Genomic DNA, 15808 nt, shown 5'->3' with positions numbered 1-15808 from the left:
GCATAAGCCTCACAATCGTAAGGTTGGCTGTTCAAATCCCAGTCAGGGAAAATCATTGCAAATAAAATCTTCGATTATTAATCCTGATTTGGAAAAGAAATAAATTAGAAAGAGAAATAAAAATAAGCCTCACTCTAAAAGGTAAAAAAACATTAGCAAATAAAAATTTATTTTTATTAATGACGTTGATAATCGAATTTTGCACTTTTTTTCGTCCCTATTTAGTCACTCATGGGTATATATCGCCAAGTGGAACGTTTTCTCCCGTACCGAGACACTTATTAGAGTAAAAAATTATATCGCCTGAGATTGTTTTCAACTTCCGTGAGTGCAGATTAAGTGACTCGCACGATAGAAAATGTTTGGAGGGTAGGAGGCATTTTTTTAATTCTAACTGTTTTTCGCATATTTTTTTCTTTCTTATGTGGTCTTTGTTTTGTTTGCAGCGCACGTTTAATTTAAGCAAAACAAAAGAAACAGTTAATTTAAAACCAAGCAGAAATTGTACAGTGTCGTTAAAAGCAATAAGAGTTAAAAGCAAACGGGAAGCTGCAAGATTTTTATCAAATGTTTATAATAATTCATATATAATAATCATAAATCTTTTCATTACTACAGTCTGAATACAAATTTTAAGTTAAGTTGTAATGTTTTTAGATTTTTGTTTATATTCCTAATCAATAAAAATAAAAAAAAAAAAATAATAACAAGAAAAAGTAAATCTTTTGAATCGTCTCTTTTTAATACCTGGCGTCTTTTTTGCGGCACTCTTAGTAGGATCGTTTTAGATACCTTCCTTGAGTCACTAGAAAGATACTTTATGAAGTGTCTCTTAAGTAACGCCAAAAAACTATCTCAGGCGAGGAATAATTTCTCCCGACGTTGAAACTTAACTGAATTCTGGGATAGAAAATGTAGCATTTCGAGTCTTAGCACGTGGCACTGTGGGCGAAATGGTTGATTTATGCTGCAATAAAAACAAAAACTTTTTAGAACTTCTTTTATATATTTGTTTTCTTGTGAAAGTTGCAACAATTTTTCATATTTTTAAAGTTAAAAATTAGATTATTACACCCCCATCCTATGGTGCACAGTGGGCCAAACGGCGAAAAAAATGGAAATAAGTCCACAATTTGTACCTGTTGGTCTGAGCGATAAAAAATGAGCAACTCAAAATTGACTTTTTTCTACTTCTCCAATTCCAGGGGCTATAACTTTTGATCTACTGAACCGATTTGCATGATTTAAGACTCTAGGAGTAAGAGCTGGACGAGATATAAAACAAACATGCATAATGTACTATCGTGTACCATTAAGGAGGTACAAATAGTTTATTTTTACAATATCAAAATTTTACGATGGTTTCTTCAGTGTTTTCTTAATAACTCCGTAAATTTTTAAGGTATATACCGGAAATTCCACAACAAATTGTGACAGTATAAATAATATAAATAAAAAAGAATCGTGTCTATAAAAGTGGTATCGTTATCAATATGAAGAAAAAAATTTTGTCAAATATTTGCAAAATTTTCCAAAAAAAAAATAATATTTATTTCAAGTTTTCGTATTAAGAAAAATTTTCGATATAATTTTTTAACTAAAATTTCAAAAGTTTCACACTGGCAAAAATGTTTCACGTTGTTTCTTTTTACTTCTTTTACTTTCAGTTAAAGCTTGAAATGCTTCAAAGAATTTAAAGTATGCCAAAACATTGAAAAAGTAAATTTTTCATGGAGTACTATTTTCACTGTTAAATACCAAGTACTACGTCACATTTTATTGCACATGTGTCTAAGAAACCTTTTTTCTGTATTTCTACATAATACGGAAAACGTCACAAAAATATCACTATCCAGTCAGATTTTATTTACCGGGCAACATAAAGTTAACTACTAAAATTCAGGAGATAGTGTTGCTATTTTCAGTAGACTTTTTTCTATGAGTGTACTCCAAAAACCCACCCAAAAGGTGTCCTGTTATAATTCCGATGACCATACACAGATGTGCCTTTTCCATTGGCAACAGACTATCTATGTTCGATTTCGAGCGTGCATCTCAAAGAAGCTTTGTTTGTTCACATCCGACTGTTGAATTTCAGCGATTTACTCATGTATCCTTATAACGCCACTTGATTCCATGGAAAATGGTCGATAGTGGTGGGTATACATCGAATATTGACGCAAGAGCAAGGCTCGCACCCGATCTCGCAAGTATGTCCGCCATATTATTTTCTATAATATCCCTATGTCAATTAACCCATCATAAAGCCAGATAATGAGTACAATTGAGACCTCTCAAAAACAACCCAATACTTTAGATCTAATGCTCGTACCAACAAAAGCCTTCAATTCTGATTGACTATCGCTGTAGATACAGATGTTATATCGTTCTATTACTGTGGATATAACACAATCCCTGACGACCTAGTTATCACAAAGACCTCTGCTAGGACCATGATGCAGTCATCACGCATTCGCAAAGAGGTGTTGATGTCAAGTTCACCGCAATACGGTTCACCACAACCGGTTCCGTTCTCCATCTTAGATCCATATGTTAGTGTATTAATATCCGTAAAAATAATTCGACCCATGCCGTCACAGTCGGTATCCTAATATATAGTCGGCGGGCTACTATTTCGTTCCTACTTGTAAGTCGGTCTGCAGGTCTTTCAATGTGCTGTCCAGTATACGGGCATGTTTCCTAAGCATGTCAAGAGTTTTGGTTATTTTATTGAGTAGACTGTATTGCTTTTCCCGAAATGCTGTTTCGTTGCAAGATTTTTCTGATTTTTTTATGTTCTTGGGATGGTATTCCACGTCACTAACTGTTAAGACTCTATTGGTAAAATGGGATGCTGTGTCAAGTATTATTCCTTTCAAATGTTTAGAATAGAAATTAACCACTCCCCCGAGGCGGTCGGTTTCAGGTGCAAATCAATTTTCAATCTAGCTGGAGTCGTCAGTGTTTTATCTATTGCACGTATTTTTACAATCCTAAAAAAAGTCGTATCAGGACTAAGATCACAGCTTGCTATTGATCTTTCTTAAAGCTCTTTCATGACAATATTATTTATAATTGGGGATGCAGGTGATCCCATAGGGAGCCCTTTCCATTGTTGGTAAATGTTGTCCTTGTACTTAAAATACCAGTTGTCCTTGATGCAGAATTTGATAATTCTTATGAAGGGGTTTTCGGATATATTGTATATTTATAGCTGGCATTTTATTCCATTTGTCTTCTACTATACTTAATGCTAAATCTGCAGGTGAGCTGGGGAATACACAAACTTTGAGAATTTCAAAACTTAAATTTCAATATAGGAAAAGTGAAATTGAAATCAGTGCTCTTCAAAAGCAGAAAAATTCAATTTGACATCAACAGGCAGTATTTGTTAATACCACTAATCAATTTTGGAAGCCAGCAGCACACTCCAATATAAAGATTTCCTTTACAATGCTTATAAGTTTTATCCCTTTGCTATTGTGATATCTTTATCATTGTACTGGACAAACTATGGCAGTTCTCAGGTTTACGACTTCGATCAAATCCTTTCCTTAACAGATAACGCTGTTTATTTTATTGTGCAACTTAAGAAACTTGATATACTTTTTTCCACTCCAAGAGTTAAGATATGTAATCAAAATGTTATCTGCCAAAGCAATTTGTTTTAAGGCATTTAAAAAACTATTCTTTAGCAATTGAATTGAACAGTGGTATAGTCATTTGCAAGGGAACTGATCCACCTGGAAAAGATAAACAGTTACTGTTAACGCATAATATTTATTGTTCTATCTTGAACAAATAAAAATATTTGTTCTTCATATTATTTCTCTTTCGAGACGAGCCTAGCTAGCCCTTTCACTACCGAATTAAAAGTACCAATGATAAAATTATTTTCTCTTATTGGAGTGTTTAGAAGCACATAATAGTTTTTTCCAGTATATATGTTAGCATAATGTTTTTCTGGGAGGACATTGGTAGTCAATGGAGTCAATCCAACAAAAAATTACGAATTAATGAATGAATTTAAAGAGAATAAAGCTAAAATTGGCTTCAAATTTTGCATAGACACTTGTCTTGATGTATGTCGTTGGGGATTAAAATTGGGCCATATCGGTTCATGATCGGATATAGCTCCCATATATATTGATCGACCGATATGACTTCTTAAGCCCCTAGATGGCGCAATTATTATCTGATTTCGCTGAAATTTTTCAGGTTGACTACTAATACGACTTTGAATTTACATGCAAAGTTTGCTTCAATACCGTCTATAACCCGATATAGCTCACATAAATAGCGCTCGACCCATTTGACGTCTTGAGCCCCTCGAGGACTCAATTTTTATCCGATTTGGCTGAAGAAAACAGAATTCATCAAGTTCTGTTAAGGCTTTCAACATACATGCCAAGTTTGGTCCAAATCGGTACGTATCGGTACAATAACCTAATTAAGATTTTACAACATTTCACTACCGATGTCCACCACAAAGGACATGAATATTTCGGAATACACTACCCACACATTAGGCTTGATCTCCAATTTTCAGTTTCATTTTGTTTGAAACACATCGAAATATTGAACTGAGACCCAACAAAGTATATATCTTCTTGATCGTCTTGACATTTCAAGTCGATTTAGCCACGTCCGTCCGTCGAAAGCGCGCTTACTTTCGAAGGAATGCGCTTGAAATTTTGTACAAATTAATGTAGGTCGGGCGGGATCGTAAATAGCCATATCGGACCATATTTTGATATAATTGCCAAATAACCCGGTTTTGGATCTTGACTTCTTGAGCCTCTAGAGGGCACAATTCTTATCCGATTTGGCTGAAATATTGTGTGAAGTGAATTTTTTGGCTTCCATCAACTATGACTAGTATGATTCAAATCGTTTCATAACCTGATACCGATCTCCCGATTATACTGCTTAAGCCTATAAAGGGCTCAATTCTTATCCGATTTAGCTGAAATATTGCACGACGACTTTTGGTATGACCTTAAACATGCGTACCAAATAAACCCTATTCTAATATTTAAAGCAAATAAACACTATTCTAATATCCGTTTGTAAGTTAGCAATAGATCACCAAAATAACCAAATCAAACTTAAGAAAAATGCTTTTTAGCCGACAGCCTTACACAAAATCAAAATTAAACTGACTAAATGCGTGTTTTGCTGTCCACTATTGATATGTAAATATAAGGACAGTAACTTTAGTACATTCAAATAAAAAAATATAACAAAAATAATACGAGTAATGAACAGTGGACTGTTAAAATCATGCCCCATGTAGGGGACATAGGTAGTGAAAAGGTTAATGGTCGAAAAATGTTTGCAATGGAAAAGTAAAGCCATAGGATACCACTACAGCAACCATGGTGTAGAGCTGGCAAAATATTGATCCTACTATCGATTGTCACGATGTCATAGACGTGTTTCGATGCACCGCTATCTTATTTTCGGAGCATTTCTTTCGACCAATCGACACGAGATTTCCGATTGACAAATTGTGTGTGATCCAACCCGAACAAATATTTTCGACCGTCAAATGTTCATGCAATGGTGAGTGCTGGTCCCACTAATGCCTATGGTTGTCTCAAACTCACATGACGATCTTGCAGTATCAGTTTTCGCACAGCATCATCGGTTTTTGGAACAACAACGATTTTGGACGACCTTCACTAAATTCGTCTAGGAGTGAACTACGACCTCGGTTGAATTGACCATACCATCGATAAACACTGGTCCATCGCCAAAAATTGTATTTAGTTCATCGATGCACTACTGTTGAGGTAATCCACGGCGAAAGTTACTGTGAACAACACAAGTTGCGCACATATGTCAAAACGTTCCTATTACGTATATCCTATAAATGTCAAGCTTTACGATACAGCTGTCAATTGACAGATTGCAACACAATTAAAGTATGTGCTTTAAAGGCGCAAAAACTGATCCTAACTCAAAGCACTCGAAAGTGGCGTATGAACCAATATAGCATTAAGCCGACGATATATATATATATATATTTTTTTTTTTCTATCAACCAACATGCAGGGGATGTCTCCTATATATGCTGTGCATTACGTTGGGGAAAGGAAATTGGGAATTGGAGGGGGGAGAAAGGTGTGTAGTGTTTATTGACATTTGTCTTAATTCTCTGGATGTCATAGTGGGTGGGAAAAACATTAGCCGGAAGTTGATTCCACATACGAACGTTCGAGTGAAATAAGAATTCTCTTTATAATACATTGTGCGGTCCGCTGGCCAATCAATTACGAACGGATGTGAGTTCTTGAAATGTCTAGTATCCCTGAAAAACATCCTTAAATCAGCAATAAGAAGGCGAATATCAGACGAACACACACCATGAAAGTACCGATAGAACAGCGCCAAACAACCCACATTGCGACGATGTTCAAGGGGGGCAATAAAATTCCTTTTACCGTATATTCAACAAAGATAATCAGTAGGAATTTCGTCAATAGTATGTTTAATATCTTCAAGACACCCGTACGGATATTAGATCGAAATTATTTAATTCAATCAATAACCGCCATATTGAATCGGTCAAGCAAAATGTAAATAAAAGTATCGGTAATCAAGAAGTTCAATATATAGATTCTTCGGAGTTACTTTTCGGTATTTAGAGCGCACAACAAACCGTTTGCCAGCTCAGGTGTATGTCCATAATGCCATGGGGTGGTTTATTAACTGCACGTTAACCTAACCTAACCTAGATTCAAAATATATGTTGAAGATTAGTTAGGAGATATGTGAAAGATAACTTTCCCGGTTGGCTACAATAAAATGTGCATAGTAAATCCAGCTCGATTCTCGCACTATTTATCGCCTACATACAATACTTGTTTTGTACTCTTTTAATATAAATTTAAACAAGTAAAAGCGTGCTAAGTTCGGCCGGGCCGAATCTTATATACTCTCCACCATGGATCGCATTTGTCGAGTTCTTTTACCGGCATCTCTTCTAAGGCAAAAAAGGATATAAGAAAAGAGTTGCTCTGCTATTAAAACGACATCAAGATATGGTCCGGTTCGGACCACAATTAAATTATATGTTGGAGACCAGTGTAAAATTTCCGCCAACTCGTATAAGAATTGCGCCCATTGGGGCTCACGAAGTAAAATAGAGAGAACGATTTATATGGGATCTGTATCGGGCTATAGACCGATTCAGTCCATAATAAACACGTTTGTTGATGGTCATGAGGGGATCCGTCGTACAAAATTTCAGGCATATCAGATAATAATTGCGACCTCTAGGGGTCAAGAAGTCAAGATCCCAGATCGGTTTATATGGCAGCTATATCAGGTTATGAACCGATTTGAACCTTATTTGACATAGTTGTTGAAAGTAAAAATAAAATACGTCATGCAAAATTTCAGCCAAATCGGATAGGAATTGCGCCCCTAGAAGCTCAAGAAGTCAAATCCTCAGATCTGTTTATATGACAGCTATATCAGGTTATGAACCGATTTCAACCATACTTGGCACAGTTGTTGGATATCATAACGAAATACTTCGTGCAAAAATTCATTCAAATCGGATAAGAATTGTGCCCTCTAGAGGCTTAAGAAGTCAAGACCCAAGATCGGTTTATATGGCAGCTATATCAGGTTATGAACCGATTTAAACCATACTTGGCACCGTTGTTGGGTATCATAACAAAACACGTCGTGCGAAATTCCATACCAATCGGATAAGAATTGCGCCCTCTAGAGGCTCAAGAAGTCAAGACCCAAGATCGGTTTATATGGCAGCTATATCAGGTTATAAACCGATTTGAACCATGCTTGACACAGTTGTTGGATATAATAACAAAACCCGTCGTGCAAAATTTCATTCCAATCGGATAAGAATTGCGCACTCTAGAGGCTCAAGAAGTCTAGTCCCAAGATCGGTTTATATGGCAGCTATATCATGTTATGGACCGATTTGAACCATTCTTAGCACAGTTGTTGGATATCATAACAAAACCCGTCGTGCAAAATTTCATTCCAATCGGATAAGAATTGCGCACTCTAGAGGCTCAAGAAGTCAAGACCCAAGATCGGTTTATATGGCAGCTATATCAAAACATGGACCGATATGGCCCATTTACAATACCAACCGACCTACACTAATAAGAAGTATTTGTGCAAAATTTCAAGCGACTAGCTTTACTCCTTCGGAAGTTAGCGTGCTTTCGACAGACAGACGGACGGCTAGATCGACATAAAATGTCACGACGGTCAAGAATATATATACTTTATGGGGTCTCAGACGAATATTTGGAGTAGTTACAAACAGAATGACGAAATTAGTATACCCCCCATCTTATGGTGGAGGGTATAAAAATCGTTATACTTCTCCAAAGTGCCAATACCATCGCAGCAAATCAAAAATTGCAGTGCATCAGTGCTGAAACTGAGATTTGTGCAACATTATTAATGGAATAACACATACACATACATGAAATAACACATACATTAATAACAAAAACATCTTCTACTCTGATGAACGACAATAAAATGTATTTGCATTACAAAAGGCTGTTATTATTTAAATTTATGGGGTAATTGACATTTTCACACCCAATTAAACCTAGCTGGCATTTTTTGACCATCATGCATTTTCACTTTATTTACTTATCAGGTGTCATACGAACCTTTTCTTGGCACGAGTGTTGCCAATTATTATTTTAATTTTATATCCGCCACACTCAGAAAAAAGCTATTCATAAAATTAATTAAAAAACTTAATAAATTTTTTGTAATAACCGTTGAATGGAGCGGTCTATATATCTATACGAAAAATTTTAAAGCCTTTCAGGAGTAGGATCAAAATGGACTCCAAAGACCAAACAGCTGCGCTGTTGGCATCAGACCTCCCCTCCGATAGGTGTGGGTGCCTTGGCACCTGTAGTCGAGATTTGTACTTCAAGCGCACAACAAGTCGTCAGATTGACAAATGAGGAAGACGCGGATAATCCAGATGCACAGTTCGTCCACAGCCTTTAAGTAAAGGTGGAGTTTCCGATTCAGATTCAGACAGCGACAGTGTCAATGAAACAGTCATCGCAGCCGAATTGAAAGACGAAGATAGCGGGATGACGGCAGAAGTGAGCAATGGCAATGCTAAGCGATCCGGTGCACGACGAAGGAGACAGAGAAGTGTGTACCGGCAGCGGAATCGGGCAAAGGCGCAGTATGCTGGAGAGGAGTGAACTGACATTCCAGGCGCTTCTACGGAAGATGGAAAGAGAATCAGATCTCCCGAATGGCAAAACACTGCTAAAATGCAGAAGAATAAGACCATAACCTACTCCCAAAAAGCCCGTTTACTCAAGATTTGGAAGACTAGTATAGGCAAAAATCCTAATATTGGAATATCAGGGAGTGCAGAGATGGTAGACTCAATACAGCCTAACAAATAGGGACTCGATTATGGAACCATTACCGGCCTTCTCAAGATTGGAGATCATCACCCACTTCCAAGAAGCCCATCTAATGGAGGACCAATGATTGAGGTCATCCAAATAAACCTCCCCCGGAGCGAGACAGCAACTGGCTCCGACGGAGAAAATCAGCAGGGACAAAATTCATATTACCTTAATTCGGGAGCCATGGACGACCCGGAACAAAGTTTCTGGATTGAAACATATCAACTACCAATTATTCTATGCTAACCTTGGAAATCGGCCAAGGACCTGCGTTATTTGTCATAAAACTTTAAATCATATATTTTCCCTAAAATTGTCAACGTAGGATGTAACAGTGATGAGACAGAGAGACGGTAGAGCATACCTGGGATAGAATAGCACGGCCAGCGCCGAATCCGATAAGTTTCCGTAATATGTTGAAAACCAATTAGACAGATTTCGGAGGACTGATCAGAAGAAAACGTTGGCGAGGATAGTTGTTCTCTTCGAGAAAGGAGATCACCCCAGAAAAACTCTAGATGACCGGGGAGATTCTCAGCATTGGGAAAAAGGTCCGCAGACTTTTCAACAGAGAACGACGTAAAAGAGCGCAAGTTTACTAGTATGTGTTTTAAACACGACGCAAGAAATATAATGAGATTACCAGAGCGGCAAAATGTGCATCCTGGAAGCTTTCCTACGAAAAGGTCGATAGCGTTAATGACGTAGACAAGATGAAAAAGTTTCTCTCAAAAACCCATGTCCAAACTGTAACGTTAGTAGTCGACATAGGAGTGAGTCTAGAGACAACGGAGAGCATGTTGAGTCTTTCGATGAAAACCAATTTCCTACAGGATACGAGAGGACACACGGAGATACCGGAGGTCGATCGAAGGCTTACCATAACGAACTTTATGGTCAAGGAAGCCTTGAAGAGCTTCAAACTATTTAAGTCCCCGGACCTGATGGAATTTTTCAGGCGTTACTACAAAAGGAGGCTGACTGTCTGTCGCTGCATCTGGCCGCTATTTTCACAGCATGCCTAGGTCTTGCATATACTCCGAAAGCATCGCAGAAGGCAAGGGTGGTATTTACACCCAAGTCCGGCAAGACAAATTTTGCGACACCAGAGGCCTACAGACCTTTAAGCCTTACGTCCATTCTACTCAAAACCATGGGACGTATTGTGGATACCATGATAAATAGTAGGACATCCATCGAAATGCTCAAATACAACCAGTAAAATACTCCACGAGTTTGTGCATACAATTAAAGAATACTTCGATGCCAAGACATACGCTTCTTGCATATGGCATATGACTGGGCTAGACCCAGAGGTCTCAATGTTAATCAAGAGGAGACTGAAATATGCCTGTTTACAAGGAAGACGAAGTAGGGCCAATTTGACCCACTCCGTTTCCTCAAAAAACCAATTTGATATCTGACAAGATCAAATATTTAGGAGTGATCTTGAATAGGAAACTTAATTGGATGTGTCACATTCAGGAGCGTACTGAGAAGGCTCACAGATATTGAGCAGTATGTAGACGGGCCGTAGACTCGAAATTGGACCACAATCCGGGGATAGTCCACTGATTCTATAGGAGCCTGATTAAATCAATACTTACTTACGTCTCAGTAGTTTGGGGACAGCCATGGAGAAAAGGTGCAACATTAGGACCATACAATTGGTTCAGAGAACAAGTTGTCTTGGCATAGGCAGAGCGATGAGAACCACGCCCACCAGATATACGACCCATTGACATACAGATTAAGTGTGATGCGATGGGATGGGGTGGGGATGGGAGAATGGATTGTGAATGAAGGCACCTCATATCATCGCAGTATAATCGAGGCGACGAAAGGAAACCCGGAAGGAAGGGAAGAGGTTTCCGATAGGAAACGACACATGAGGTCGAGTGCGAGGCAATGTTGTTAGTGTTGCCATAAATGTAAGATCATGTTACACGGATGGATCAAAGTTAGGGGATAGAGTGGTCCTGGGAGTCTACATTGAGAACATAGGGACCGAGATCTGTTTTCGACTGCCTGACCATAATATGGTCCTGCAGGCGGTGATCCGGGCGATCACTGAATGCGTGAAGTGGTGTGATGCCAACGAGAGGACGTCGAATGTGAACATATTTACGGACAGCAAAATGGCCAAAAGGGCAAAAACAACCAGGATGGTAAGGTCACGAACAGTGTAAGAAGAAGATTAACGCCTTGTGGATGGCACAATCCGCATCGGTTGGGAGCCGGGATAACGGAGTAAGGGGAAATTAAATGGCAGACGATTTGGCAGTAAAGGCCAGAGGACTGCAGTGAATAATCTGGTTAACCCGAAGCCTTTCGGGACGACGCAGTGCAATTTAAGGGCGTAGGCTACGAACGCCCGAATCAGTCGGTAGGTCGGCGAAAGTCTTATGGGATGATCCAGATCGTGAGAGGACGAGGCTATTACTGAAAGGAAGTAAGAAGGAGGTCAGTATAGCTTTTGGTATCATAACGGGACACATAAGACTTCGAGCTCAATTATTCAAGGTGCTTAGGTGGGGACAAAATACCAGACATGATCCAACTTAGGGGAGTGGTAAGGACTGTGTAAGTAGCACGGAATTCATAACTTCATATTTTCTTTTTCGTGGTTACATTTTAGTTTTAAGAGAGCACAACAAGCCGATTACTGGCTGGGGTGTATGTCCATAGTGGCATGGGGCGGATTAATATCCGCACCCTAATTTCAACCAAACCAACCATAATTTATCACAAAATTTTGCATAACACAAGGACCAATTGCAAGTGTTACATATCTACGGTATATACGACCTTGCAATATCAGTTGGCGCACAGCATCAATGGTTTTTGGAACAGCAACTGATTTTGGACGACCTTCACGAAATTCGTCTTGGAGTGAACTACGACCTCTTTTGAATTCACCATTCCATCCATAAACACTAGTCCTTGATGGAGCTTCGTGTCCAAAAATTTACTTAAGTTCATCGAAGCACTGTTGTAAATCCACTTCGAAAGTTGTACAAAGTAATCGCACATTTTTTTTTGAAGAGTTGAATCTTTTAAGTTACTGTAAACAACACAAATAGCGCTCGTATGTCAAAACGTTGTCAGTACGAATAACCTCAAAAATGCCAAGCTTTACGATAGAGTTGTCAGTTGGCAGATTGCAACACAAGGGTTGTCCAATCCCGAAATAAAAAAACGCAACCTTCGTATAATATTCAAAACGATGCCAAGTGTATTTCCAATATGTAACTCAACATTTGTCACAAACATTTATAGCACTCACGCAATCATCTCTCGATTTAAATCTTAGAATTTGAAAAAAATCGTTAGTTAGATTTATGACTTGTCATTATGAAGGAGAGTTGATATTTATACACCAATTTTAATACCAGCTCTTTGCATTGTCGACATATTTTAAGAAGGTGACAATTTATCGCATGAACGTTTGAGGGAAAGGATGGTTCGAAGCGATGCTAGTATCGGCAACTATCTGTGCTCAAATTGTTCTAGTGCAGTTAGGCATGCATATCGCAGCGGGAAGATTGTATCGAGATTCTTCCAAACACAGTATTTTGTTTTTCACAGTTTCTTACTTAATTTTTGTTTTATTATTCCATACCATTATTACAAATTATGGTTCATTGCTTTTTTCTTTTGAGGTTTGGGGAATAAATCAAGTACTAATTGGCTTCATTCATGTATGGTCAGAATAATTTCAAGTATGTATAAAGCTTGAAACAACCTAGAACGTACTTAAATTAAGCTGCTCTACTTAAGTCAAGCTGTACTAAAATCAAACGCTAATTTGGTAGAAAAAAGGCATCGGCTTCTTTCCTCTCTCATAAAAACCGATCTCCTGATTGGACCTTAGAATAAGTAATTATTATATGACTTTCAACGTGAACTAGATTATTGTACCATTACAATAACTAGATTATTGTACCATTGTAAAGAGTGATTTTTTTAATAGGAAAGTTTTTAAACAACAAAAAAAAAATATATATAAAATTAAGAAAAATTCATGAAATCTTTATTTGTAATGATTATACCGTCCGTATAATTTAATGTTTGAAGAGTTTTTCATGCAAATGTTGACGGTGATTGCTGGTATCTCACGAACAAATGCTTCAGTGTTGTTTCCAATGTGTCAATTGAAGCGGGCGGTCTGTATTGACATGAGCTTTAACATAGCCCCACAAAAAGTAGTCTAAAGGCGTTAAATCGCACGATCTAGGAAGCCAATTGACCGGCCCTGAATGTGAAAAAAAGGTTCACCGAACTCGCCTCTCAATAAGTCCATTGTTACGCGTGCTGTATGGCATGTGCCACCGTCTTGTTGAAACCAGATGTCATGCAAGTCAAGCTCTTGCATTTTGGGAAAAAAGTTGGATATAATCTCACAATAGCCCTCACCATTCACAGTTACGTTACGATTCGCATCATCATTGAAAAAGTACGGTCCACTTATGCCACCACCCCATAAACCGCGCCGAACTATGACTTTTTTAGAATGTATTAGTAGCTCTTGCAATGCTTCTGGCTGATCTTCCCTCCAAAATCGACAATTCTGTTTATTTACCTACCCATGAGCCAAAAATGAGCTTCGTCCATAAATTTCTTAACAGACCATGCTTTTTGATAATAAAATTCAATATTGGAAAGCGCTGTTCATTTGTAAGACGATTTATGGTTAAATTATAGAACAAACTGAAAATGTTTGACAGTAAAACAAAACAAGAAACGTGCTTGAGCTGTCTAAACCTTTGGTTAATAAACTATTTAAACAAATTAAAATTTAGGAAAAAAGTTTTTTTGTTTAAATTTATTGCCGAAAAATGTATTTAAAATCTTTTTTCTAAAATTTTGGAAAAGAGGCCACCGTGGTGCAAATATTAGCATGTCCGCATATGAAACCGAATATGAACCACCAAAAGGTGGTTATCCCCTTACTAATGCTAGTTACATTTGTGAGGTATCCTGACATTTATCTTTCTGTCCCAAATGGTGTCACTATGCGACACGCCATTCGGACTCAGCATAAAAAGGATGTTCCTTAATGTAATGTTCTTGGGAACTTTTACAGGCGTTTCGTCTAAAAAAATCGAAAGTTCAAATTTGACTTCAAATTGCTCAATGATCATGCTTATTGCACACATGCGAATCGATTATTGTTTTAAATCTAATATACCAGCTTTTTCACATGCCTTTCGGAATCAACAAAGAACATTCTTACTGCATTCCCAATATTCGTAATGCTTGATATTTGTTTTGGTTGATCTCAACTGATCATCTGATTATCGTTGTCTTATATGATTGATGACATACTGTATTTGCAGGTAGCACAAACAAGGCTAAAAAGGTCTAAAAAGTTAAATGTTAAAGTAAGTAAAACGCGTTATGTTCGGCGAGGCGGAACCTTATATACATTTTCAAATAAATATGAGCTATATCAAATTATAGACCATGGATATATCCCTGCGTGGGTCGGAGCTTGCGTCCTCGGTTGTTGGTCCTTCGGAGCTGAAAAATTCCCGCCACCGCTCTAATTGCTGTTCGGGCTATGTTAATTCTGATGCGTCCACATCTTTCATTATTGCCGCTGGTTTTTCACGCACGTTTCCAATATGAGTTGCATTTTCTTCTTGCGCCGCTAGCATATTAAAATATATCCACTTATCTCTGCTAACTAGGCGGAGGCGCGATATTCAGTCCTTGCTGAGGTTTTTGTTATACGTGATTTTGCCCATAGAAGACCGTTGCACAGACGTTTCTGGTGTCTTATTTCTCCTATAGTTTCGATGCTTATCCATAGGTGTTGGGATCGTCTAGCAATGCCTTTGACGGCCGTCACCGTTCATGCTGCTATTATGTCGGCCCATGTCTGGGTGGTATTTTGTAGCTTCTAGGTTAATGCTGTCTGGTAGTCGCGTACGGTTTCTGGGTTTAAGTGTTTTTCACGATGGCTGGGCGTATTCATTAACTTTTATAAAATGTTAGATTCAATAATAATGTATATAACACATATATAGGCATAAAAGCTATTCTGCTATATCACTATTCACTCGTCGTTTTTATGTGACGCAATTAATTGCAATGATTTATATTAGTTAAACAATCAATTGAAAGCAGTAATAAACATTAAATGTTATACCGCTTGCTTGTAATTACGAAATTAATTTTAATCGAATGACAGTGAATAAAACAAAAACTGCACCTTAATAAGTATATTTTTTGGTACGGGTCACGAAATTCAAGTAACAAAAAAATGTCCCGAGTGCGCCTTTTCCACTTTTTGTTTGGAAATTTCGCCACTTCTGTGGGCACATTTCTTCAATTTAAGCCCATGTGTTTAACATTTATAA

At 37.8% G+C, this 15808-nt stretch overlaps 1 long non-coding RNA gene across 1 annotated transcript; it reads right to left on the bottom strand.

Annotated features, from left to right (window-relative positions):
* Positions 1-3184: 3184 nt before the first annotated feature.
* Positions 3185-14129, bottom strand: LOC131995173 (uncharacterized). Its single transcript, XR_009397226.1, has 3 exons — positions 14030-14129; positions 3305-3743; positions 3185-3270 (listed from the first exon to the last, which is right to left on the bottom strand). It is a non-coding gene; the product is annotated as an uncharacterized LOC131995173 (long non-coding RNA).
* Positions 14130-15808: the final 1679 nt, after the last annotated feature.

This window comes from Stomoxys calcitrans, chromosome 2 (genome assembly GCF_963082655.1).
Source record: "Stomoxys calcitrans chromosome 2, idStoCalc2.1, whole genome shotgun sequence".
Classification (NCBI taxonomy): domain Eukaryota; kingdom Metazoa; phylum Arthropoda; class Insecta; order Diptera; family Muscidae; genus Stomoxys; species Stomoxys calcitrans.
Note: the sequence above shows the minus strand (reverse complement) of the source record. Positions and strands in the feature narration are given on the sequence as shown.